Source organism: Leptidea sinapis, chromosome 35, assembly GCF_905404315.1.
Source record: "Leptidea sinapis chromosome 35, ilLepSina1.1, whole genome shotgun sequence".
Classification (NCBI taxonomy): Eukaryota; Metazoa; Arthropoda; class Insecta; order Lepidoptera; family Pieridae; genus Leptidea; species Leptidea sinapis.
The window spans coordinates 1,302,791-1,330,385 of record NC_066299.1 but is presented as its reverse complement, the minus strand read 5'-3'; positions in this window follow the sequence as shown (position 1 = coordinate 1,330,385).

Below are 27,595 nucleotides of genomic sequence, written 5' to 3'. Positions count from 1 at the left end.
CTCGAGGGTGCAGAAAACAATTTTGGGATCATTTTTAAAACCGAGATGGCCGCCGCTCAAAAGTATGATAACTAGATTATGGGTATCGTATCCTAGGTTCTCGAGAGTGCAGAAAACAATTTTGGGATCATTTTTAAATCCGAGATGGCCGCCGCTCAAAAGTATGATAACTAGATTATGGGTATCGTATCCTAGGTTGTCGAGGGTGCAAAGAAAGATTAAGTTATAAGTTTTCAAATCCAAGCTGGCCGCCGCTCAAAAGTATGATAACTACATTATGTATATCGTATCAGAGGTTCTCGAGGGTGCTGAGAACGATTTTGTGATCATTTTTCAAATCCGAGATGGCCGCCGCACAAAATTATGATTTCAGCAATATGGATATCGTACCCGAGATTCTCGAAGATGCAGAGAATGATTTTGTGGTCAGTTTTCGAATCCAAGATGGCCGCCGCTCAAAAGTATGATAACTTCATTATGGGTATCGTATCAGAGGTTCTCGAGGGTGCTGAGAACAAATTTGTGATCATTTTTCTAAGCCAAGATGGCCGCCGCACAAAATTATGATTTCAGCAATACGGATATTGTACCCGAGGTTATCGAGGGTGCAGAGAACGATTTGGTGATCATTTTTCAAATCCAAGATGGCCGCCGCACAAAACTATAATTTCAGCAATATGGATATCGTACCCGAGGTTCTCGAGGGTGCAGAAAACTATTTTGGGATCATTTTTAAATCCGAGATGGCCGCCGCTCAAAAGTATGATAACTAGATTATGGGAATCGTATCCTAGGTTCTCGAGGGTGCAGAGAAAGATTTGGTGATCATTTTTCAAATCCAAGATGGCTGCCGCACAAAATTATGATTTCAGCAATATGGATATCGTACCCGAGGTTCTCGAGGGTGCAGAGAAAGATTTTGTGGTCAGTTTTCAAATCCAAGATGGCCGCCGCTCAAAAGTATGACAACTACATTATGGGTATCGTATCCGAGGTTCTCGAGGAAGCTGAGAACAATTTTGTGATCATATTTCAAATCCAAGATGGCCGCCGCACAAAATTATGATTTCAGCAATATGGATATCGTACCCGAGGTTCTCGAGGGTGCAGAGAACGATTTTGTGATCATTTTTCAAATCCAAGATGGCCGCCGCTCAAAAGTATGATAACTACATTATGGGTATAGTATCCGAGGTTCTCGAGAGTGCAGAAAACAATTTTGGGATCATTTTTAAATCCGAGATGGCCGCCGCTCAAAAGTATGATAACTAGATTATGGGTATCGTATCCTAGGTTCTCGACGTTGCAAAGAAAGATTTTGTGATAAGTTTTCAAATACAAGATGGCCGCCGCTCAAAAGTATGATAACTACATCATGGATATCGTATCCGAGGTTCTCGAGGGTGCTGAGAACGATTTTGTGATCATTTTTCTAATCCAAGATGGCCGCCGCACAAAATTATGTTTTCACCAATTTGGTTATCGTGTCCGAGGTTCTCGAGGGTGCAGAAAACAATTTTGGGATCATTTGTAAAACCGAGATGGCCGCCGCTCAAAAGTATGATAACTAGATTATGGATATCGTACCCGAGATTCTCGAAGGTGCAGAGAAAGATTTTCTGATCAGTTTTCAAATACAAGATGGCCGCCGCTCAAAAGTATGATAACTACGTTATGGGTATCGTATCCCAGGTTCTCGAGGGTGCTGAGAACGATTTTGTGATCATTTTTCTAATCCAAGATGGCCGCCGCACAAAATTATGTTTTCACCAATGTGGGTGAGCGAAATGTGGCCGAAGGAATGGACGCACTCTGTTTTCATACCATTACACAAAAAGGGGTCTACAACGAAATGCAATAACTATCGTCTTATAGCGCTCATACCACATGACAGCAAAATTTTACTCCATATAGTAAACGAAAGACTGAAGGCTTATATTCTGAAGGAAATAGCACCAGAGCAGGCCGGTTTCGTAAAGGGCAAAGGTACACGAGAACAGATCCTAATTGTGAGACAAATAATAGAGAAAGCAAAGGAATTCAACAGACCGACTTTCATATGCTTCGTTGATTTCCAAAAGGCATTTGATTCTGTTAAATGGCCACAACTATGGAAGAACTTCATAGAGATGGGAGTGCCCAAGCACTTGGTGCAAATCCTCAGAGCCCTTTATGAACATGGTTCCGCTTCAGTCAAGGTGGATAATGTCACGTCCGACCCTCTTCATCCCTCTGCAGGAGTCAGGCAGGGCTGCATTTTGTCGCCTCTTCTGTTCAATATTTATACGGAGCACATTATGAGGATAGCTCTAGAAGATTGGACAGATGGCATACCAATTGGCGGCAAAAACATATTCAATCTCCGATATTCCGACGACACCACGTTAATAGCGACAAGTAAGGAAAACATTGCTGAATTATTACATCGTATCGAGCATACCAGCCTCCAGTATGGCCTTAAAATAAACCGGCAGAAAACAAAAATGATGATTGTCGATCGAAGTCAAAACAATGCACCAGATATAGTCGAGATTGCTAATTGCGAGGTTGTACAGTCATACATATACTTAGGATCACTGGTCGCTAATACTGGTGGCTCGGAAGACGAAATTAGAAGGCAAATGGCTATTACCAGATCTGCAATGCAGAAGTTGACGAGGATATGGCGGGACAGGAATATCACCAAAGCTACTAAAGTTCAGTTAGTAAGATCTCTAGTGTTTCCCATACTACTATATGGTGCCGAAACATGGACAGTCAAAGAACGAGAGAGACAAAGGATTGACGCACTAGAAATGTGGTGTTGGAGACGAATGCTACGAGTATCTTGGACACAACGCCGCACAAACGTCTCGATACTTGAAGAGCTCAAGGTGAAAGAAAGGCTTTCATCTATAGTCAGAGCCCGTATCCTAAGATACTTCGGACATATCACGCGACGTGGAGAGCATGCCATAGAGAGACTTGTTGTTCAGGGAAGGGTCAACGGCAGTAGGTCAAGAGGACGCTCCCCTATGCGCTGGACAGACCAGATCAAAGCCTTAACCAATACTCCCCTCAACACATGTGCCAGAGAAGCAATAGCCAGGGATAACTGGCGTAGAATCGTTCGTCGTTAGACGTGACCACGACTGCTCTGTCAAGAGTAATCCGACGAAGAAGAACAATGTGGATATCGTGTCCGAGGTTCTCGAGGGTGCAGAAAACAATTTTGGAATCATTTTTAAATCCGAGATGGCCGCCGCTCAAAAGTGTGATAACCAGATTATGGGTATCGAATCCTAGGTTCTCGAGGGTGCAGAGAATGATAAAGTGATCAGTTTTCAAATCCAAGATGGCCGCCGCTCAAAAGTATGATAACTACATTATGGATATCGTATCAGAGCTACTCGAGGGTGCTGAGAACGATTTTGTGATCATTTTTCAAATCCAAGATGGCCGCCGCACAAAATTATGATTTCAGCAATATGGATATCGTACCCGAGTTTCTCGAGGGTGCAGACAAAGATTTTGTGGTCAGTTTTCAAATTCAAGATGGCCGCCCTTCAAAAGTATGATAACTACATTATGGGTATCGTATCCCAGGTTCTCGAGGGTTCTGAGAACAATTTTGTGATCAATTTTTAAATCCAAGATGGCCGCCGCACAAAATTATGCTTTCAGCAATATAGATATTCTACCCGAGGTTCTCGAGTGTGCAGAGAACGATTTTGTGATCATTTTTCAAATCCAAGATGGCCGCCACTCAAAAGTATGATAACTACATTATGGGTATACTATCCGAGGTTCTCGAGAGTGCAGAAAACAATTTTGGGATGATTTTTCAATTCCAAGATGGCCGCCGCACAAAATTATGATTTCATTAATATGGATATCGTACCCGAGGTTCTCGAGGGTGCAGAGAACGATTTTGTGATCATTTTTCAAATCCGAGATGGCCGCCGCTCAAAAGTATGATAACTAGATTATGGGTATTGTATTCTAGGTTCTCGACGGTGCAGAGAAAGATTTTGTGATAAGTTTTCAAATTCAAGAAGGCCGCCGCTCAAAAGTATGATAACTACATCATGGGTATCGTATCCGAGGTTCTCGAGGGTGCTGAGAACAATTTTGTGATCATTTTTCTTATCCAAGATGGCCGCCGCACAAAATTATGTTTTCACCAATGTGGTTATCGTGTCCGAGGTTCTCGAGGGTGCAGAAAACAATTTTGGGATCATTTGTAAAACCGAGATGGCCGCCGCTCAAAAGTATGATAACTAGATTATGGGTATCGTATCCTAGGTTCTCGAGAGTGCAGAAAACAATTTTGGGATCATTTTTAAATCCGAGATGGCCGCCGCTCAAAAGTATGATAACTAGATTATGGGTATCGTATCCTAGGTTGTCGAGGGTGCAAAGAAAGATTATGTAATAAGTTTTCAAATCCAAGATGGCCGCCGCTCAAAAGTATGATAACTACATTATGTATATCGTATCAGAGGTTCTCGAGTGTGCAGAGAACGATTTTGTGATCATTTTTCAAATCCAAGATGGCCGCCGCTCAAAAGTATGATAACTACATATTGGGTATCGTGTCCGAGGTTCTCGAGAGTGCACAGAACGATTTTGTGATCATGTTTGAAATCCAACATGGCCGCCGCTCAAAATTATGATAACTAGATTATGGGTATCGTATCCTAGGTTCTCGAGAGTGCAGAGAAAGATTTTGTGATCATTTTTCAAATCCAAGATGGCCGCCGCTCAAAAGTATGATAACTACATTATGGGTATAGTATCCGAGGTTCTCGAGAGTGCAGAAAACAATTTTGGGATGATTTTTCAATTCCAAGATGGCCGCCGCACAAAATTATGATTTCATTAATATGGATATCGTACCCGAGGTTCTCGAGGGTGCAGAGAACGATTTTGTGATCATTTTTCAAATCCGAGATGGCCGCCGCTCAAAAGTATGATAACTAGATTATGGGTATTGTATTCTAGGTTCTCGACGGTGCAGAGAAAGATTTTGTGATAAGTTTTCAAATTCAAGAAGGCCGCCGCTCAAAAGTATGATAACTACATCATGGGTATCGTATCCGAGGTTCTCGAGGGTGCTGAGAACAATTTTGTGATCATTTTTCTTATCCAAGATGGCCGCCGCACAAAATTATGTTTTCACCAATGTGGTTATCGTGTCCGAGGTTCTCGAGGGTGCAGAAAACAATTTTGGGATCATTTGTAAAACCGAGATGGCCGCCGCTCAAAAGCGGATAACTAGATTATGGGTATCGTATCCTAGGTTCTCGAGAGTGCAGAAAACAATTTTGGGATCATTTTTAAATCCGAGATGGCCGCCGCTCAAAAGTATGATAACTAGATTATGGGTATCGTATCCTAGGTTGTCGAGGGGGCAAAGAAAGATTATGTAATAAGTTTTCAAATCCAAGATGGCCGCCGCTCAAAAGTATGATAACTACATTATGTATATCGTATCAGAGGTTCTCGAGTGTGCAGAGAACGATTTTGTGATCATTTTTCAAATCCAAGATGGCCGCCGCTCAAAAGTATGATAACTACATATTGGGTATCGTGTCCGAGGTTCTCGAGAGTGCACAGAACGATTTTGTGATCATGTTTGAAATCCAACATGGCCGCCGCTCAAAATTATGAAAACTAGATTATGGGTATCGTATCCTAGGTTCTCGAGAGTGCAGAGAAAGATTTTGTGATCATTTTTCAAATCCAAGATGGCCGCCGCTCAAAAGTATGATAACTACATTATGGGTATAGTATCCGAGGTTCTCGAGAGTGCAGAAAACAATTTTGGGATGATTTTGCAATTCCAAGATGGCTGACGCACAAAATTATGATTTCATTAATATGGATATCGTACCCGAGGTTCTCGAGGGTGCAGAGAACGATTTTGTGATCATTTTTCAAATCCGAGATGGCCGCCGCTCAAAAGTATGATAACTAGATTATGGGTATCGTATCCTAGGTTTTCGACGGTGCAGAGAAAGATTTTGTGATAAGTTTTCAAATACAAGATGGCCGCCGCTCAAAAGTATGATAACTACATCATGGGTATCGTATCCGAGGTTCTCGAGGGTGCTGAGAACGATTTTGTGATCATTTTTCTAATCCAAGATGGCCGCCGCACAAAATTATGTTTTCACCAATGTGGTTATCGTGTCCGAGGTTCTCGAGGGTGCAGAAAACAATTTTGGGATCATTTGTAAAACCGAGATGGCCGCCGCTCAAAAGTATGATAACTAGATTATGGGTATCGTATCCTAGGTTCTCGAGAGTGCAGAAAACAATTTTGGGATCATTTTTAAATCCGAGATGGCTGCCGCTCAAAAGTATGATAACTAGATTATGGGTATCGTATCCTAGGTTGTCGAGGGTGCAAAGAAAGATTATGTTATAAGTTTTCAAATCCAAGATGGCCGCCGCTCAAAAGTATGATAACTACATTATGTATATCGTATCAGAGGTTCTCGAGGGTGCTGAGAACGATTTTGTGATCATTTTTCAAATCCGAGATGGCCGCCGCACAAAATTATGATTTCAGCAATATGGATATCGTACCTGAGATTCTCGAAGATGCAGAGAAAGATTTTGTGGTCAGTTTTCAAATCCAAGATTGCCGCCGCTCAAAAGTATGATAACTTCATTATGGGTATCGTATCAGAGGTTCTCGAGGGTGCTGAGAACGAATTTGTGATCATTTTTCTAAGCCAAGATGGCCGCCGCACAAAATTATGATTTCAGCAATAAGGATATCGTACCCGAGGTTATCGAGGGTGCAGAGAACGATTTGGTGATCATTTTTCAAATCCAAGATGGCCGCCGCACAAAACTATAATTTCAGCAATATGGATATCGTACCCGAGGTTCTCGAGGGTGCAGAAAACTATTTTGGGATCATTTTTAAATCCGAGATGGCCGCCGCTCAAAAGTATGATAACTAGATTATGGGAATCGTATCCTAGGTTCTCGAGGGTGCAGAGAACGATTTGGTGATCATTTTTCAAATCCAAGATGGCTGCCGCACAAAATTATGATTTCAGCAATATGGATATCGTACCCGAGGTTCTCGAGGGTGCAGAGAAAGATTTTGTGGTCAGTTTTCAAATCCAAGATGGCCGCCGCTCAAAAGTATGACAACTACATTATGGGTATCGTATACGAGGTTCTCGAGGAAGCTGAGAACAATTTTGTGATCATATTTCAAATCCAAGATGGCCGCCGCACAAAATTATGATTTCAGCAATATGGATATCGTACCCGAGGTTCTCGAGGGTGCAGAGAACGATTTTGTGATCATTTTTCAAATCCAAGATGGCCGCCGCTCAAAAGTATGATAACTACATTATGGGTATAGTATCCGAGGTTCTCGAGAGTGCAGAAAACAATTTTGGGATCATTTTTAAATCCGAGATGGCCGCCGCTCAAAAGTATGATAACTAGATTATGGGTATCGTATCCTAGGTTCTCGACGTTGCAAAGAAAGATTTTGTGATAAGTTTTCAAATACAAGATGGCCGCCGCTCAAAAGTATGATAACTACATCATGGATATCGTATCCGAGGTTCTCGAGGGTGCTGAGAACGATTTTGTGATCATTTTTCTAATCCAAGATGGCCGCCGCACAAAATTATGTTTTCACCAATTTGGTTATCGTGTCCGAGGTTCTCGAGGGTGCAGAAAACAATTTTGGGATCATTTGTAAAACCGAGATGGCCGCCGCTCAAAAGTATGATAACTAGATTATGGATATCGTACCCGAGATTCTCGAAGGTGCAGAGAAAGATTTTCTGATCAGTTTTCAAATACAAGATGGCCGCCGCTCAAAAGTATGATAACTACGTTATGGGTATCGTATCCCAGGTTCTCGAGGGTGCTGAGAACGATTTTGTGATCATTTTTCTAATCCAAGATGGCCGCCGCACAAAATTATGTTTTCACCAATGTTGGTGAGCGAAATGTGGCCGAAGGAATGGACGCACTCTGTTTTCATACCATTACACAAAAAGGGGTCTACAACGAAATGCAATAACTATCGTCTTATAGCGCTCATACCACATGACAGCAAAATTTTACTCCATATAGTAAAAGAAAGACTGAAGGCTTATATTCTGAAGGAAATAGCACCAGAGCAGGCCGGTTTCGTAAAGGGCAAAGGTACACGAGAACAGATCCTAATTGTGAGACAAATAATAGAGAAAGCAAAGGAATTCAACAGACCGACTTTCATATGCTTCGTTGATTTCCAAAAGGCATTTGATTCTGTTAAATGGCCACAACTATGGAAGAACTTCATAGAGATGGGAGTGCACAAGCACAATATGGATATCGTACCCGAGGTTCTCTAGGGTGCAGAGAACAATTTTGTGATCATTTTTCAAATCCAAGATGGCCGCCGCACAAATTTATGTATTCAGCAATATGGATATCGTACCCGAGGTTCTCGAGGGTGCAGAAAACTATTTGTGGATCATTTTTAAATCCGAGATGGCCGCCGCTCAAAAGTATGATAACTAGATTATGGGTATCGTATCCTAGGTTCTCGAGGGTGCAGAGAAAGATTTGGTGATCATTTTTCTAATCCAAGATGGCCGCTGCACAAAATTATGTTTTCACCAATGTGGATATCGTGTCCGAGGTTCTCGAGGGTGCAGAAAACAATTTTGGGATCATTTTTAAATCCGAGATGGCCGCCGCTCAAAAGTATGATAACTAGATTATGGGTATCGTATCCTAGGTTGTCGAGGGTGCAAAGAAAGATTATGCGATAAGTTTTCAAATCCAAGATGGCCGCCGCTCAAAAGTATTTTACCTACAATATGGATATCGTATCAGAGGTTCTCGAGGGTGCTGAGTACGATTTTGTGATCATTTTTCAAATCCAAGATGGCCGCCGCACAAAATTATGATTTTAGCAATATGGATATCGTACCCGAGTTTCTCCAGGGTGCAGAGAACGATTTGGTGATCATTTTTCAAATCCAAGATGGCCGCCGCACAAAATTATGATTTCAGCAATATGGATATCGTACCCGAGATTCTCGAAGGTGCAGAGAAAGATTTTGTGGTAAGTTTTCAAATCCAAGATGGCCGCCGCTCAAAAGTATGATAACTACATTATGGATATCGTAACCCAGGTTCTCGAGGGTGCTGAGAACAATTTTGTGATCATTTTTCAAATCCAAGATGGCCGCCGCACAAAATTATGATTTAGGCAAAATGGATATCGTACCCGAGGTTCTCGAGGGTGCAGAGAACAATTTTGTGATCATTTTTCAAATCCAAGATGGCCGCCGCACAAAATCATGTATTCAGCAATATGGATATCGTACCCGAGGTTCTCGAGGGTGCAGAAAACTATTTTGGGATCATTTTTAAATCCGAAAGGCCGCCGCTCAAAAGTATGATAACTAGATTATGGGAATCGTATCCTAGGTTCTCGAGGGTGCAAAGAAAGATTATGCAATAAGTTTTCAAATCCAAGATGGCCGCCGCTCAAAAGTATTTTACCTACAATATGGATATCGTATCAGAGGTTCTCGAGGGTGCTGAGTACGATTTTGTGATCATTTTTCAAATCCAAGATGGCCGCCGCACAAAATTATGATTTTAGCAATATGGATATCGTACCCGAGTTTCTCCAGGGTGCAGAGAACGATTTGGTGATCATTTTTCAAATCCAAGATGGCCGCCGCACAAAATTATGATTTCAGCAATATGGATATCGTACCCGAGATTCTCGAAGGTGCAGAGAAAGATTTTGTGGTAAGTTTTCAAATCCAAGATGGCCGCCGCTCAAAAGTATGATAACTACATTATGGATATCGTAACCCAGGTTCTCGAGGGTGCTGAGAACAATTTTGTGATCATTTTTCAAATCCAAGATGGCCGCCGCACAAAATTATGATTTAGGCAAAATGGATATCGTACCCGAGGTTCTCGAGGGTGCAGAGAACAATTTTGTGATCATTTTTCAAATCCAAGATGGCCGCCGCACAAAATCATGTATTCAGCAATATGGATATCGTACCCGAGGTTCTCGAGGGTGCAGAAAACTATTTTGGGATCATTTTTAAATCCGAAAGGCCGCCGCTCAAAAGTATGATAACTAGATTATGGGAATCGTATCCTAGGTTCTCGAGGGTACAAAGAAAGATTTGGTGATCATTTTTCAAATCCAAGATGGCTGCCGCACAAAATTATGATTTCAGCAATATGGATAATCGTACCCGAGGTTCTCGAGGGTGCAGAGAAAGATTTTGTGGTCAGTTTTCAAATTCAAGATGGCCGCCGCTCAAAAGTATGACAACTACATTATGGGTATCTAATCCGAGGTTCTCGGGGAAGCTGAGAACAATTTTGTGATGATTTTTCAAATCCAAGATGGCCGCCGCACAAAATTATGATTTCAGCAATATGGATATCGTACCCGAGAATCTTGAGGGTGCAGAGAACGATTTGGTGATCATTTTTCAAATACAAGATGGCCGCCGCATAAAATTATGATTTCAGCAATATGGATATCGTATCCCAGGTTCTCGAGGAAGCTAAGAACAATTTTGTGATCATTTTTCAAATCCAAGATGGCCGCCGCACAAAATTATGATTTCTGCAATATGGATATCGTACCCAAGGTTCTCGAGGGTGCAGAGAACGATTTTGTGATCATTTTTCTAATCCAAGATGGCCGCCGCTCAAAAGTATGATAACTACATTATGGGTATCGTATCCCAGGTTCTCGAGGAAGCTGAGAACAATTTTGTGATCATTTTTCAAATCCAAGATGGCCGCTGCACAAAATTATGATTTCAGCAATATGGATATCGTACCCGAGGTTCTCGAGGGTGCAAAGAAAGATTATGTGATCAGTTTTCAAATCCAAGATGGCCGCCGCTCAAAAGTATGAAAACGACATTATGGATATCGTATCAGAGTTTCTCGAGGGTGCTGAGAACGATTTTGTGATCCATTTTCAAATACAAGATGGCCGCCGCACAAAATTATGATTTCAGCAATATGGATATCGTACCCGAGGTTCTCGAGGGTGCAGAGAACGATTTTGTGATCATTTTTTAAATCCAAGATGGCCGCCGCTCAAAAGTATGATAACTACATTATGGGTATAGTATCCGAGGTTCTCGAGAGTGCAGAAAACAATTTTGGGATCATTTTTAAATCCGAGATGGCCGCCGCTCAAAAGTATGATAACTAGATTATGGGTATCGTATCCTAGGTTCTCGAGAGTGCAGAGAAAGATTTTGTGATCATTTTTCAAATCCAAGATGGCCGCCGCTCAAAAGTATGATAACTACATTATGGGTATAGTATCCGAGGTTCTCGAGAGTGCAGAAAACAATTTTGGGATGATTTTTCAATTCCAAGATGGCTGACGCACAAAATTATGATTTCATTAATATGGATATCGTACCCGAGGTTCTCGAGGGTGCAGAGAACGATTTTGTGATCATTTTTTAAATCCGAGATGGCCGCCGCTCAAAAGTATGATAACTAGATTATGGGTATCGTATCCTAGGTTTTCGAGGGTGCAGAGAAAGATTTTGTGATAAGTTTTCAAATACAAGATGGCCGCCGCTCAAAAGTATGATAACTACATCAGGGGTATCGTATCCGAGGTTCTCGAGGGTGCTGAGAACGATTTTGTGATCATTTTTCTAATCCAAGATGGCCGCCGCACAAAATTATGTTTTCACCAATGTGGTTATCGTGTCCGAGGTTCTCGAGGGTGCAGAAAACAATTTTGGGATCATTTTTAAAACCGAGATGGCCGCCGCTCAAAAGTATGATAACTAGATTATGGGTATCGTATCCTAGGTTCTCGAGAGTGCAGAAAACAATTTTGGGATCATTTTTAAATCCGAGATGGCCGCCGCTCAAAAGTATGATAACTAGATTATGGGTATCGTATCCTAGGTTGTCGAGGGTGCAAAGAAAGATTATGTTATAAGTTTTCAAATCCAAGATGGCCGCCGCTCAAAAGTATGATAACTACATTATGTATATCGTATCAGAGGTTCTCGAGGGTGCTGAGAACGATTTTGTGATCATTTTTCAAATCCGAGATGGCCGCCGCACAAAATTATGATTTCAGCAATATGGATATCGTACCCGAGATTCTCGAAGATGCAGAGAAAGATTTTGTGGTCAGTTTTCAAATCCAAGATTGCCGCCGCTCAAAAGTATGATAACTTCATTATGGGTATCGTATCAGAGGTTCTCGAGGGTGCTGAGAACGAATTTGTGATCATTTTTCTAAGCCAAGATGGCCGCCGCACAAAATTATGATTTCAGCAATAAGGATATCGTACCCGAGGTTATCGAGGGTGCAGAGAACGATTTGGTGATCATTTTTCAAATCCAAGATGGCCGCCGCTAAAAACTATAATTTCAGCAATATGGATATCGTACCCGAGGTTCTCGAGGGTGCAGAAAACTATTTTGGGATCATTTTTAAATCCGAGATGGCCGCCGCTCAAAAGTATGATAACTAGATTATGGGAATCGTATCCTAGGTTCTCGAGGGTGCAGAGAAAGATTTGGTGATCATTTTTCAAATCCAAGATGGCTGCCGCACAAAATTATGATTTCAGCAATATGGATATCGTACCCGAGGTTTTCGAAGATGCAGAGAAAGATTTTGTGGTCAGTTTTCAAATCCAAGATTGCCGCCGCTCAAAAGTATGATAACTTCATTATGGGTATCGTATCAGAGGTTCTCGAGGGTGCTGAGAACGAATTTGTGATCATTTTTCTAAGCCAAGATGGCCGCCGCACAAAATTATGATTTCAGCAATAAGGATATCGTACCCGAGGTTATCGAGGGTGCAGAGAACGATTTGGTGATCATTTTTCAAATCCAAGATGGCCGCCGCACAAAACTATAATTTCAGCAATATGGATATCGTACCCGAGGTTCTCGAGGGTGCAGAAAACTATTTTGGGATCATTTTTAAATCCGAGATGGCCGCCGCTCAAAAGTATGATAACTAGATTATGGGAATCGTATCCTAGGTTCTCGAGGGTGCAGAGAAAGATTTTGTGGTCAGTTTTCAAATCCAAGATGGCCGCCGCTCAAAAGTATGACAACTACATTATGGGTATCGTATACGAGGTTCTCGAGGAAGCTGAGAACAATTTTGTGATCATATTTCAAATCCAAGATGGCCGCCGCACAAAATTATGATTTCAGCAATATGGATATCGTACCCGAGGTTCTCGAGGGTGCAGAGAAAGATTTTGTGGTCAGTTTTCAAATCCAAGATGGCCGCCGCTCAAAAGTATGACAACTACATTATGGGTATCGTATACGAGGTTCTCGAGGAAGCTGAGAACAATTTTGTGATCATATTTCAAATCCAAGATGGCCGCCGAACAAAATTATGATTTAGGCAAAATGGATATCGTACCCGAGGTTCTCGAGGGTGCAGAGAACAATTTTGTGATCATTTTTCAAATCCAAGATGGCCGCCGCACAAAATAATGTATTCAGCAATATGGATATCGTACCCGAGGTGCTCGAGGTTGCAGAAAACTATTTTGGGATCATTTTTAAATCCGAAAGGCCGCCGCTCAAAAGTATGATAACTAGATTATTGGAATCGTATCCTAGGTTCTCGAGGGTGCAAAGAAAGATTTGGTGATCATTTTTCAAATCCAAGATGGCTGCCGCACAAAATTATGATTTCAGCAATATGGATAATCGTACCCGAGGTTCTCGAGGGTGCAGAGAATGATTTTGTGGTCAGTTTTCAAATTCAAGATGGCCGCCGCTCAAAAGTATGACAACTACATTATGGGTATCTAATCCGAGGTTCTCGGGGAAGCTGAGAACAATTTTGTGATGATTTTTCAAATCCAAGATGGCCGCCGCACAAAATTATGATTTCAGCAATATGGATATCGTACCCGAGGTTCTCGAGGGTGCAGAGAACGATTTTGTGATCATTTTTCAAATCCAAGATGGCCGCCGCTCAAAAGTATGATAACTACATTATGGGTATAGTATCCGAGGTTCTCGAGAGTGCAGGAAACAATATTGGGATCATTTTTAAATCCGAGATGGCCGCCGCTCAAAAGTATGATAACTAGATTATGGGTATCGTATCCTAGGTTCTCGACGTTGCAAAGAAAGATTTTGTGATAAGTTTTCAAATACAAGATGGCCGCCGCTCAAAAGTATGATAACTACATCATGGATATCGTATCCGAGGTTCTCGAGGGTGCTGAGAACGATTTTGTGATCATTTTTCTAATCCAAGATGGCCGCCGCACAAAATTATGTTTTCACCAATTTGGTTATCGTGTCCGAGGTTCTCGAGGGTGCAGAAAACAATTTTGGGATCATTTGTAAAACCGAGATGGCCGCCGCTCAAAAGTATGATAACTAGATTATGGATATCGTACCCGAGATTCTCGAAGGTGCAGAGAAAGATTTTCTGATCAGTTTTCAAATACAAGATGGCCGCCGCTCAAAAGTATGATAACTACGTTATGGGTGTCGTATCCCAGGTTCTCGAGGGTGCTGAGAACGATTTTGTGATCATTTTTCTAATCCAAGATGGTCGCCGCACAAAATTATGTTTTCACCAATTTGGTTATCGTGTCCGAGGTTCTCGAGGGTGCAGAAAACAATTTTGGTATCATTTGTAAAACCGAGATGGCCGCCGCTCAAAAGTATGATAACTAGATTATGGGAATCGTATCCTAGGTTCTCGAGGGTGCAGAGAAAGATTTGGTGATCAGTTTTCAAATCCAAGATGGCCGCCGCTCAAAAGTATGATAACTACATTATGGGTATCGTAACCCAGGTTCTCGAGGGTGCTGAGAACAATTTTGTGATCATTTTTCAAATCCAAGATGGCCGCCCCACAAAATTATGATTTCAGCAATATGGATATCGTACCCGAGGTTCTCGAGGGTGCAGAGAACAATTTTGTGATCATTTTTCAAATCCAAGATGGCCGCCGCACAAATTTATGTATTCAGCAATATGGATATCGTACCCGAGGTTCTCGAGGGTGCAGAAAACTATTTGTGGATCATTTTTAAATCCGAGATGGCCGCCGCTCAAAAGTATGATAACTAGATTATGGGTATCGTATCCTAGGTTCTCGAGGGTGCAGAGAAAGATTTGGTGATCATTTTTCTAATCCAAGATGGCCGCCGCACAAAATTATGTTTTCACCAATGTGGATATCGTGTCCGAGGTTCTCGAGGGTGCAGAAAACAATTTTGGGATCATTTTTAAATCCGAGATGGCCGCCGCTCAAAAGTATGATAACTAGATTATGGGTATCGTATCCTAGGTTGTCGAGGGTGCAAAGAAAGATTATGCGATAAGTTTTCAAATCCAAGATGGCCGCCGCTCAAAAGTATTTTACCTACAATATGGATATCGTATCAGAGGTTCTCGAGGGTGCTGAGTACGATTTTGTGATCATTTTTCAAATCCAAGATGGCCGCCGCACAAAATTATGATTTTAGCAATATGGATATCGTACCCGAGTTTCTCCAGGGTGCAGAGAACGATTTGGTGATCATTTTTCAAATCCAAGATGGCCGCCGCACAAAATTATGATTTCAGCAATATGGATATCGTACCCGAGATTCTCGAAGGTGCAGAGAAAGATTTTGTGGTAAGTTTTCAAATCCAAGATGGCCGCCGCTCAAAAGTATGATAACTACATTATGGATATCGTAACCCAGGTTCTCGAGGGTGCTGAGAACGATTTTGTGATCATTTTTCAAATCCAAGATGGCCGCCGCACAAAATTATGATTTAGGCAAAATGGATATCGTACCCGAGGTTCTCGAGGGTGCAGAGAACAATTTTGTGATCATTTTTCAAATCCAAGATGGCCGCCGCACAAAATAATGTATTCAGCAATATGGATATCGTACCCGAGGTTCTCGAGGGTGCAGAAAACTATTTTGGGATCATTTTTAAATCCGAAAGGCCGCCGCTCAAAAGTATGATAACTAGATTATGGGAATCGTATCCTAGGTTCTCGAGGGTGCAAAGAAAGATTTGGTGATCATTTTTCAAATCCAAGATGGCTGCCGCACAAAATTATGATTTCAGCAATATGGATAATCGTACCCGAGGTTCTCGAGGGTGCAGAGAATGATTTTGTGGTCAGTTTTCAAATTCAAGATGGCCGCCGCTCAAAAGTATGACAACTACATTATGGTTATCTAATCCGAGGTTCTCGAGTGTGCAGAGAACGATTTTGTGATCATTTTTCAAATCCAAGATGGCCGCCGCTCAAAAGTATGATAACTACATTATGGGTATCGTATCCCAGGTTCTCGAGGAAGCTGAGAACAATTTTGTGATCATTTTTCAAATCCAAGATGGCCGCTGCACAAAATTATGATTTCAGCAATATGGATATCGTACCCGAGGTTCTCGAGGGTGCAAAGAAAGATTATGTGATCAGTTTTCAAATCCAAGATGGCCGCCGCTCAAAAGTATGAAAACGACATTATGGATATCGTATCAGAGTTTCTCGAGGGTGCTGAGAACGATTTTGTGATCCATTTTCAAATCCAAGATGGCCGCCGCACAAAATTATGATTTCAGCAATATGGATATCGTACCCGAGGTTCTCGAGGGTGCAGAGAACGATTTTGTGATAATTTTTTAAATCCAAGATGGCCGCCGCTCAAAAGTATGATAACTACATTATGGGTATAGTATCCGAGGTTCTCGAGAGTGCAGAAAACAATTTTGGGATCATTTTTAAATCCGAGATGGCCGCCGCTCAAAAGTATGATAACTAGATTATGGGTATCGTATCCTAGGTTCTCGAGAGTGCAGAGAAAGATTTTGTGATCATTTTTCAAATCCAAGATGGCCGCCGCTCAAAAGTATGATAACTACATCATGGGTATCGTATCCGAGGTTCTCGAGGGTGCTGAGAACGATTTTGTGATCATTTTTCTAATCCAAGATGGCCGCCGCACAAAATTATGTTTTCACCAATGTGGTTATCGTGTCCGAGGTTCTCGAGGGTGCAGAAAACAATTTTGGGATCATTTGTAAAACCGAGATGACCGCCGCTCAAAAGTATGATAACTAGATTATGGGTATCGTATCCTAGGTTCTCGAGAGTGCAGAAAACAATTTTGGGATCATTTTTAAATCCGAGATGGCCGCCGCTCAAAAGTATGATAACTAGATTATGGGTATCGTATCCTAGGTTGTCGAGGGTGCAAAGAAAGATTATGTTATAAGTTTTCAAATCCAAGATGGCCGCCGCTCAAAAGTATGATAACTACATTATGTATATCGTATCAGAGGTTCTCGAGGGTGCTGAGAACGATTTTGTGATCATTTTTCAAATCCGAGATGGCCGCCGCACAAAATTATGATTTCAGCAATATGGATATCGTACCCGAGATTCTCGAAGATGCAGAGAAAGATTTTGTGGTCAGTTTTCAAATCCAAGATTGCCGCCGCTCAAAAGTATGATAACTTCATTATGGGTATCGTATCAGAGGTTCTCGAGGGTGCTGAGAACGAATTTGTGATCATTTTTCTAAGCCAAGATGGCCGCCGCACAAAATTATGATTTCAGCAATAAGGATATCGTACCCGAGGTTATCGAGGGTGCAGAGAACGATTTGGTGATCATTTTTCAAATCCAAGATGGCCGCCGCACAAAACTATAATTTCAGCAATATGGATATCGTACCCGAGGTTCTCGAGGGTGCAGAAAACTATTTTTGATCATTTTTAAATCCGAGATGGCCGCCGCTCAAAAGTATGATAACTAGATTATGGGAATCGTATCCTAGGTTCTCGAGGGTGCAGAGAAAGATTTGGTGATCATTTTTCAAATCCAAGATGGCTGCCGCACAAAATTATGATTTCAGCAATATGGATATCGTACCCGAGGTTCTCGAGGGTGCAGAGAAAGATTTTGTGGTCAGTTTTCAAATCCAAGATGGCCGCCGCTCAAAAGTATGACAACTACATTATGGGTATCGTATACGAGGTTCTCGAGGAAGCTGAGAACAATTTTGTGATCATATTTCAAATCCAAGATGGCCGCCGCACAAAATTATGATTTCAGCAATATGGATATCGTACCCGAGGTTCTCGAGGGTGCAGAGAACGATTTTGTGATCATTTTTCAAATCCAAGATGGCCGCCGCTCAAAAGTATGATAACTACATTATGGGTATAGTATCCGATGTTCTCGAGAGTGCAGAAAACAATATTGGGATCATTTTTAAATCCGAGATGGCCGCCGCTCAAAAGTATGATAACTAGATGATGGGTATCGTATCCTAGGTTCTCGACGTTGCAAAGAACGATTTTGTGATCATTTTTCTAATCCAAGATGGCCGCCGCACAAAATTATGTTTTCACCAATTTGGTTATCGTGTCCGAGGTTCTCGAGGGTGCAGAAAACAATTTTGGGATCATTTGTAAAACCGAGATGGCCGCCGCTCAAAAGTATGATAACTAGATTATGGATATCGTACCCGAGATTCTCGAAGGTGCAGAGAAAGATTTTCTGATCAGTTTTCAAATACAAGATGGCCGCCGCTCAAAAGTATGATAACTACGTTATGGGTATCGTATCCCAGGTTCTCGAGGGTGCTGAGAACGATTTTGTGATCATTTTTCTAATCCAAGATGGCCGCCGCACAAAATTATGTTTTCACCAATGTGGGTGAGCGAAATGTGGCCGAAGGAATGGACGCACTCTGTTTTCATACCATTACACAAAAAGGGGTCTACAACGAAATGCAATAACTATCGTCTTATAGCGCTCATACCACATGACAGCAAAATTTTACTCCATATAGTAAACGAAAGACTGAAGGCTTATATTCTGAAGGAAATAGCACCAGAGCAGGCCGGTTTCGTAAAGGGCAAAGGTACACGAGAACAGATCCTAATTGTGAGACAAATAATAGAGAAAGCAAAGAAATTCAACAGACCGACTTTCATATGCTTCGTTGATTTCCAAAAGGCATTTGATTCTGTTAAATGGCCACAACTATGGAAGAACTTCATAGAGATGGGAGTGCCCAAGCACTTGGTGCAAATCCTCAGAGCCCTTTATGAACATGGTTCCGCTTCAGTCAAGGTGGATAATGTCACGTCCGACCCTCTTCATCCCTCTGCAGGAGTCAGGCAGGGCTGCATTTTGTCGCCTCTTCTGTTCAATATTTATACGGAGCACATTATGAGGATAGTTCTAGAAGATTGGACAGATGGCATACCAATTGGCGGCAAAAACATATTCAATCTCCGATATTCCGACGACACCACGTTAATAGCGACAAGTAAGGAAAACATTGCTGAATTATTACATCGTATCGAGCATACCAGCCTCCAGTATGGCCTTAAAATAAACCGGCAGAAAACAAAAATGATGATTGTCGATCGAAGTCAAAACAATGCACCAGATATAGTCGAGATTGCTAATTGCGAGGTTGTACAGTCATACATATACTTAGGATCACTGGTCGCTAATACTGGTGGCTCGGAAGACGAAATTAGAAGGCAAATGGCTATTACCAGATCTGCAATGCAGAAGTTGACGAGGATATGGCGGGACAGGAATATCACCAAAGCTACTAAAGTTCAGTTAGTAAGATCTCTAGTGTTTCCCATACTACTATATGGTGCCGAAACATGGACAGTCAAAGAACGAGAGAGACAAAGGATTGACGCACTAGAAATGTGGTGTTGGAGACGAATGCTACGAGTATCTTGGACACAACGCCGCACAAACGTCTCGATACTTGAAGAGCTCAAGGTGAAAGAAAGGCTTTCATCTATAGTCAGAGCCCGTATCCTAAGATACTTCGGACATATCACGCGACGTGGAGAGCATGCCATAGAGAGACTTGTTGTTCAGGGAAGGGTCAACGGCAGTAGGTCAAGAGGACGCTCCCCTATGCGCTGGACAGACCAGATCAAAGCCTTAACCAATACTCCCCTCAACACATATGCCAGAGAAGCAATAGCCAGGGATAACTGGCGTAGAATCGTTCGTCGTTAGACGTGACCACGACTGCTCTGTCAAGAGTAATCCGACGAAGAAGAACAATGGGGATATCGTGTCCGAGGTTCTCGAGGGTGCAGAAAACAATTTTGGAATCATTTTTAAATCCGAGATGGCCGCCGCTCAAAAGTGTGATAACCAGATTATGGGTATCGAATCCTAGGTTCTCGAGGGTGCAGAGAATGATAAAGTGATCAGTTTTCAAATCCAAGATGGCCGCCGCTCAAAAGTATGATAACTAACTTATGGATATCGTATCAGAGCTACTCGAGGGTGCTGAGAACGATTTTGTGATCATTTTTCAAATCCAAGATGGCCGCCGCACAAAATTATGATTTCAGCAATATGGATATCGTACCCGAGTTTCTCGAGGGTGCAGACAAAGATTTTGTGGTCAGTTTTCAAATTCAAGATGGCCGCCGCTCAAAAGTATAATAACTACATTATGGGTATCGTACCCCAGGTTCTCGAGGGTTCTGAGAACAATTTTGTGATCAATTTTTAAATCCAAGATGGCCGCCGCACAAAATTATGCTTTCAGCAATATAGATATTGTACCCGAGGTTCTCGAGTGTGCAGAGAACGATTTTGTGATCATTTTTCAAATCCAAGATGGCCGCCGCTCAAAAGTATGATAACTACATTATGTATATCGTATCAGAGGTTCTCGAGGGTGCTGAGAACGATTTGGTGATCATTTTTCAAATCCAAGATGGCCGCCGCACAAAATTATGATTTCAGCAATATGGATATCGTACCCGAGATTCTCGAATATGCAGAGAAAGATTTTGTGGTCAGTTTTCAAATCCAAGATGGCCGCCGCTCAAAAGTATGATAACTTCATTATGGGTATCGTATCAGAGGTTCTCGAGGGTGCTGAGAACGAATTTTTGATCATTTTTCTAAGCCAAGATGGGCGCCGCACAAAATTATGATTTCAGCAATAAGGATATCGTACCCGAGGTTCTCGAGGGTGCAGAGAACGATTTGGTGATCATTTTTCAAATCCAAGATGGCCGCCGCACAAAACTATAATTTCAGCAATATGGATATCGTATCCCAGGTTCTCAAGGAAGCTGAGAATAATTTTGTGATGATTTTTCAAATCCAAGATGGCCGCCGCACAAAATTATGTATTCAGCAATATGGATATCATACCCGAGGTTCTCGAGGGTGCAGAAAACTATTTTGGGATCATTTTTAAATCCGAGATGGCCGCCGCTCAAAAGTGTGATAACTAGATTATGGGAATCGTATCCTAGGTTCTCGAGGGTGCAGAGAAAGATTTGGTGATCATTTTTCAAATCCAAGATGGCTGCCGCACAAAATTATGATTTCAGCAATATGGATATCGTACCCGAGTTTCTCGAGGGTGCAGAGAAAGAATTTGTGGTCAGTTTTCAAATCCAAGATGGCCGCCGCTCAAAAGTATGACAACTACATTATGGGTATCGCATCCGAGGTTCTCGAGGAAGCTGAGAACAATTTTGTGATCATATTTCAAATCCAAGATGGCCGCCGCACAAAATTATGATTTCAGCAATATGGATATCGTACCCGAGGTTCTCGAGGGTGCAGAGAACGATTTTGTGATCATTTTTTAAATCCAAGATGGCCGCCGCTCAAAAGTATGATAACTACATTATGGGTATAGTATCCGAGGTTCTCGAGAGTGCAGAAAACAATTTTGGGATCATTTTTAAATCCGAGATGGCCGCCGCTCAAAAGTATGATAACTAGATTATGGGTATCGTATCCTAGGTTCTCGACGTTGCAGAGAAAGATTTTGTGATAAGTTTTCAAATACAAGATGGCCGCCGCTCAAAAGTATGATAACTACATCATGGGTATCGTATCCGAGGTTCTCGAGGGTGCTGAGAACGATTTTGTGATCATTTTTCTAATCCAAGATGGCCGCCGCACAAAATTATGTTTTCACCAATTTGGTTATCGTGTCCGAGGTTCTCGAGGGTGCAGAAAACAATTTTGGGATCATTTGTAAAACCGAGATGGCCGCCGCTCAAAAGTATGATAACTAGATTATGGGAATCGTATCCTAGGTTCTCGAGGGTGCAGAGAAAGATTTGGTGATCAGTTTTCAAATCCAAGATGGCCGCCGCTCAAAAGTATGATAACTACATTATGGGTATCGTAACCCAGGTTCTCGAGGGTGCTGAGAACAATTTTGTGATCATTTTTCAAATCCAAGATGGCCGCCCCACAAAATTATGATTTCAGCAATATGGATATCGTACCCGAGGTTCTCTAGGGTGCAGAGAACAATTTTGTGATCATTTTTCAAATCCAAGATGGCCGCCGCACAAAATTATGTATTCAGCAATATGGATATCGTACCCGAGGTTCTCGAGGGTGCAGAAAACTATTTGTGGATCATTTTTAAATCCGAGATGGCCGCCGCTCAAAAGTATGATAACTAGATTATGGGTATCGTATCCTAGGTTCTCGAGGGTGCAGAGAAAGATTTGGTGATCATTTTTCTAATCCAAGATGGCCGCCGCACAAAATTATGTTTTCACCAATGTGGATATCGTGTCCGAGGTTCTCGAGGGTGCAGAAAACAATTTTGGGATCATTTTTAAATCCAAGATGGCCGCCGCTCAAAAGTATGATAACTAGATTATGGGTATCGTATCCTAGGTTGTCGAGGGTGCAAAGAAAGATTATGCGATAAGTTTTCAAATCCAAGATGGCCGCCGCTCAAAAGTATTTTACCTACAATATGGATATCGTATCAGAGGTTCTCGAGGGTGCTGAGTACGATTGTGTGATCATTTTTCAAATCCAAGATGGCCGCCGCACAAAATTATGATTTTAGCAATATGGATATCGTACCCGAGTTTCTCCAGGGTGCAGAGAACGATTTGGTGATCATTTTTCAAATCCAAGATGGCCGCCGCACAAAATAATGTATTCAGCAATATGGATATCGTACCCTAGGTTCTCGAGGGTGCAGAAAACTATTTTGGGATCATTTTTAAATCCGAAAGGCCGCCGCTCAAAAGTATGATAACTAGATTATGGGAATCGTATCCTAGGTTCTCGAGGGTGCAAAGAAAGATTTGGTGATCATTTTTCAAATCCAAGATGGCTGCCGCACAAAATTATGATTTCAGCAATATGGATAATCGTACCCGAGGTTCTCGAGGGTGCAGAGAATGATTTTGTGGTCAGTTTTCAAATTCAAGATGGCCGCCGCTCAAAAGTATGACAACTACATTATGGGTATCTAATCCGAGGTTCTCGGGGAAGCTGAGAACAATTTTGTGATGATTTTTCAAATCCAAGATGGCCGCCGCACAAAATTATGATTTCAGCAATATGGATATCGTACCCGAGAATCTTGAGGGTGCAGAGAACGATTTGGTGATCATTTTTCAAATACAAGATGGCCGTCGCATAAAATTATGATTTCAGCAATATGGATATCGTACCCAAGGTTCTCGAGGGTGCAGAGAACGATTTTGTGATCATTTTTCAAATCCAAGATGGCCGCCGCTCAAAAGTATGATAACTACATTATGGGTATCGTACCCAAGGTTCTCGAGGGTGCAGAGAACGATTTTGTGATCATTTTTCAAATCCAAGATGGCCGCCGCTCAAAAGTATGATAACTACATTATGGGTATCGTATCCCAGGTTCTCGAGGAAGCTGAGAACAATTTTGTGATCATTTTTCAAATCCAAGATGGCCGCTGCACAAAATTATGATTTCAGCAATATGGATATCGTACCCGAGGTTCTCGAGGGTGCAAAGAAATATTATGTGATCAGTTTTCAAATCCAAGATGGCCGCCGCTCAAAAGTATGAAAACGACATTATGGGTATCGTGTCCGAGGTTCTCGAGAGTGCAGAGAAAGATTTTGTGATCATGTTTGAAATCCAACATGGCCGCCGCTCAAAATTATGATAACTAGATTATGGGTATCGTATCCTAGGTTCTCGAGAGTGCAAAGAAAGATTTTGTGATCATTTTTCAAATCCAAGATGGCCGCCGCTCAAAAGTATGATAACTACATTATGGGTATAGTATCCGAGGTTCTCGAGAGTGCAGAAAACAATTTTGGGATGATTTTTCAATTCCAAGATGGCCGCCGCACAAAATTATGATTTCATTAATATGGATATCGTACTCGAGGTTCTCGAGGGTGCAGAGAACGATTTTGTGATCATTTTTCAAATCCGAGATGGCCGCCGCTCAAAAGTATGATAACTAGATTATGGGTATCGTATCCTAGGTTTTCGACGGTGCAGAGAAAGATTTTGTGATAAGTTTTCAAATACAAGATGGACGCCGCTCAAAAGTATGATAACTACATCATGGGTATCGTATCCGAGGTTCTCGAGGGTGCTGAGAACGAATTTGTGATCATATTTCTAATCCAAGATGGCCGCCGCACAAAATTATGTTTTCACCTATGTGGTTATCGTGTCGAAGGTTCTCGAGGGTGCAGAAAACAATTTTGGGATCATTTGTAAAACCGAGATGGCCGCCGCTCAAAAGTATGATAACTAGATTATGGGTATCGTATCCTAGGTTCTCGAGTGTGCAGAAAACAATTTTGGGATCATTTTTAAATCCGAGATGGCCGCCGCTCAAAAGTATGATAACTAGATTATGGGTATCGTATCCTAGGTTGTCGAGGGTGCAAAGAAAGATTATGTTATAAGTTTTCAAATCCAAGATGGCCGCCGCTCAAAAGTATGATAACTACATTATGTATATCGTATCAGAGGTTCTCGAGGGTGCTGAGAACGATTTGGTGATCATTTTTCAAATCCGAGATGGCCGCCGCACAAAATTATGATTTCAGCAATATGGATATCGTACCCGAGATTCTCGAAGATGCAGAGAAAGATTTTGTGGTCAGTTTTCAAATCCAAGATGGCCGCCGCTCAAAAGTATGATAACTTCATTATGGGTATCGTATCAGAGGTTCTCGAGGGTGCTGAGAACGATTTTGTGATCATTTTTCAAATCCAAGATGGCCGCCGCACAAAATTATGATTTCAGCAATATATATGGATATCGTACCCGAGTTTCTCGAGGGTGCAGACAAAGATTTTGTGGTCAGTTTTCAAATTCAAGATGGCCGCCGCTCAAAAGTATAATAACTACATTATGGGTATCGTACCCCAGGTTCTCGAGGGTTCTGAGAACAATTTTGTGATCAATTTTTAAATCCAAGATGGCCGCCGCACAAAATTATGCTTTCAGCAATATAGATATTGTACCCGAGGTTCTCGAGTGTGCAGAGAACGATTTTGTGATCATTTTTCAAATCCAAGATGGCCGCCGCTCAAAAGTATGATAACTACATTATGTATATCGTATCAGAGGTTCTCGAGGGTGCTGAGAACGATTTGGTGATCATTTTTCAAATCCAAGATGGCCGCCGCACAAAATTATGATTTCAGCAATATGGATATCGTACCCGAGATTCTCGAATATGCAGAGAAAGATTTTGTGGTCAGTTTTCAAATCCAAGATGGCCGCCGCTCAAAAGTATGATAACTTCATTATGGGTATCGTATCAGAGGTTCTCGAGGGTGCTGAGAACGAATTTTTGATCATTTTTCTATGCCAAGATGGGCGCCGCACAAAATTATGATTTCAGCAATAAGGATATCGTACCCGAGGTTCTCGAGGGTGCAGAGAACGATTTGGTGATCATTTTTCAAATCCAAGATGGCCGCCGCACAAAACTATAATTTCAGCAATATGGATATCGTATCCCAGGTTCTCAAGGAAGCTGAGAATAATTTTGTGATGATTTTTCAAATCCAAGATGGCCGCCGCACAAAATTATGTATTCAGCAATATGGATATCATACCCGAGGTTCTCGAGGGTGCAGAAAACTATTTTGGGATCATTTTTAAATCCGAGATGGCCGCCGCTCAAAAGTGTGATAACTAGATTATGGGAATCGTATCCTAGGTTCTCGAGGGTGCAGAGAAAGATTTGGTGATCATTTTTCAAATCCAAGATGGCTGCCGCACAAAATTATGATTTCAGCAATATGGATATCGTACCCGAGTTTCTCGAGGGTGCAGAGAAAGAATTTGTGGTCAGTTTTCAAATCCAAGATGGCCGCCGCTCAAAAGTATGACAACTACATTATGGGTATCGCATCCGAGGTTCTCGAGGAAGCTGAGAACAATTTTGTGATCATATTTCAAATCCAAGATGGCCGCCGCACAAAATTATGATTTCAGCAATATGGATATCGTACCCGAGGTTCTCGAGGGTGCAGAGAACGATTTTGTGATCATTTTTTAAATCCAAGATGGCCGCCGCTCAAAAGTATGATAACTACATTATGGGTATAGTATCCGAGGTTCTCGAGAGTGCAGAAAACAATTTTGGGATCATTTTTAAATCCGAGATGGCCACCGCTCAAAAGTATGATAACTAGATTATGGGTATCGTATCCTAGGTTCTCGACGTTGCAGAGAAAGATTTTGTGATAAGTTTTCAAATACAAGATGGCCGCCGCTCAAAAGTATGATAACTACATCATGGGTATCGTATCCGAGGTTCTCGAGGGTGCTGAGAACGATTTTGTGATCATTTTTCTAATCCAAGATGGCCGCCGCACAAAATTATGTTTTCACCAATTTGGTTATCGTGTCCGAGGTTCTCGAGGGTGCAGAAAACAATTTTGGGATCATTTGTAAAACCGAGATGGCCGCCGCTCAAAAGTATGATAACTAGATTATGGGAATCGTATCCTAGGTTCTCGAGGGTGCAGAGAAAGATTTGGTGATCAGTTTTCAAATCCAAGATGGCCGCCGCTCAAAAGTATGATAACTACATTATGGGTATCGTAACCCAGGTTCTCGAGGGTGCTGAGAACGATTTTGTGATCATTTTTCAAATCCAAGATGGCCGCCGCACAAAATTATGATTTCAGCAATATGGATATCGTACCCGAGGTTCTCTAGGGTGCAGAGAACAATTTTGTGATCATTTTTCAAATCCAAGATGGCCGCCGCACAAATTTATGTATTCAGCAATATGGATATCGTACCCGAGGTTCTCGAGGGTGCAGAAAACTATTTGTGGATCATTTTTAAATCCGAGATGGCCGCCGCTCAAAAGTATGATAACTAGATTATGGGTATCGTATCCTAGGTTCTTGAGGGTGCAGAGAAAGATTTGGTGATCATTTTTCTAATCCAAGATGGCCGCTGCACAAAATTATGTTTTCACCAATGTGGATATCGTGTCCGAGGTTCTCGAGGGTGCAGAAAACAATTTTGGGATCATTTTTAAATCCAAGATGGCCGCCGCTCAAAAGTATGATAACTAGATTATGGGTATCGTATCCGAGGTTGTCGAGGGTGCAAAGAAAGATTATGCGATAAGTTTTCAAATCCAAGATGGCCGCCGCTCAAAAGTATTTTACCTACAATATGGATATCGTATCAGAGGTTCTCGAGGGTGCTGAGTACGATTGTGTGATCATTTTTCAAATCCAAGATGGCCGCCGCACAAAATTATGATTTTAGCAATAT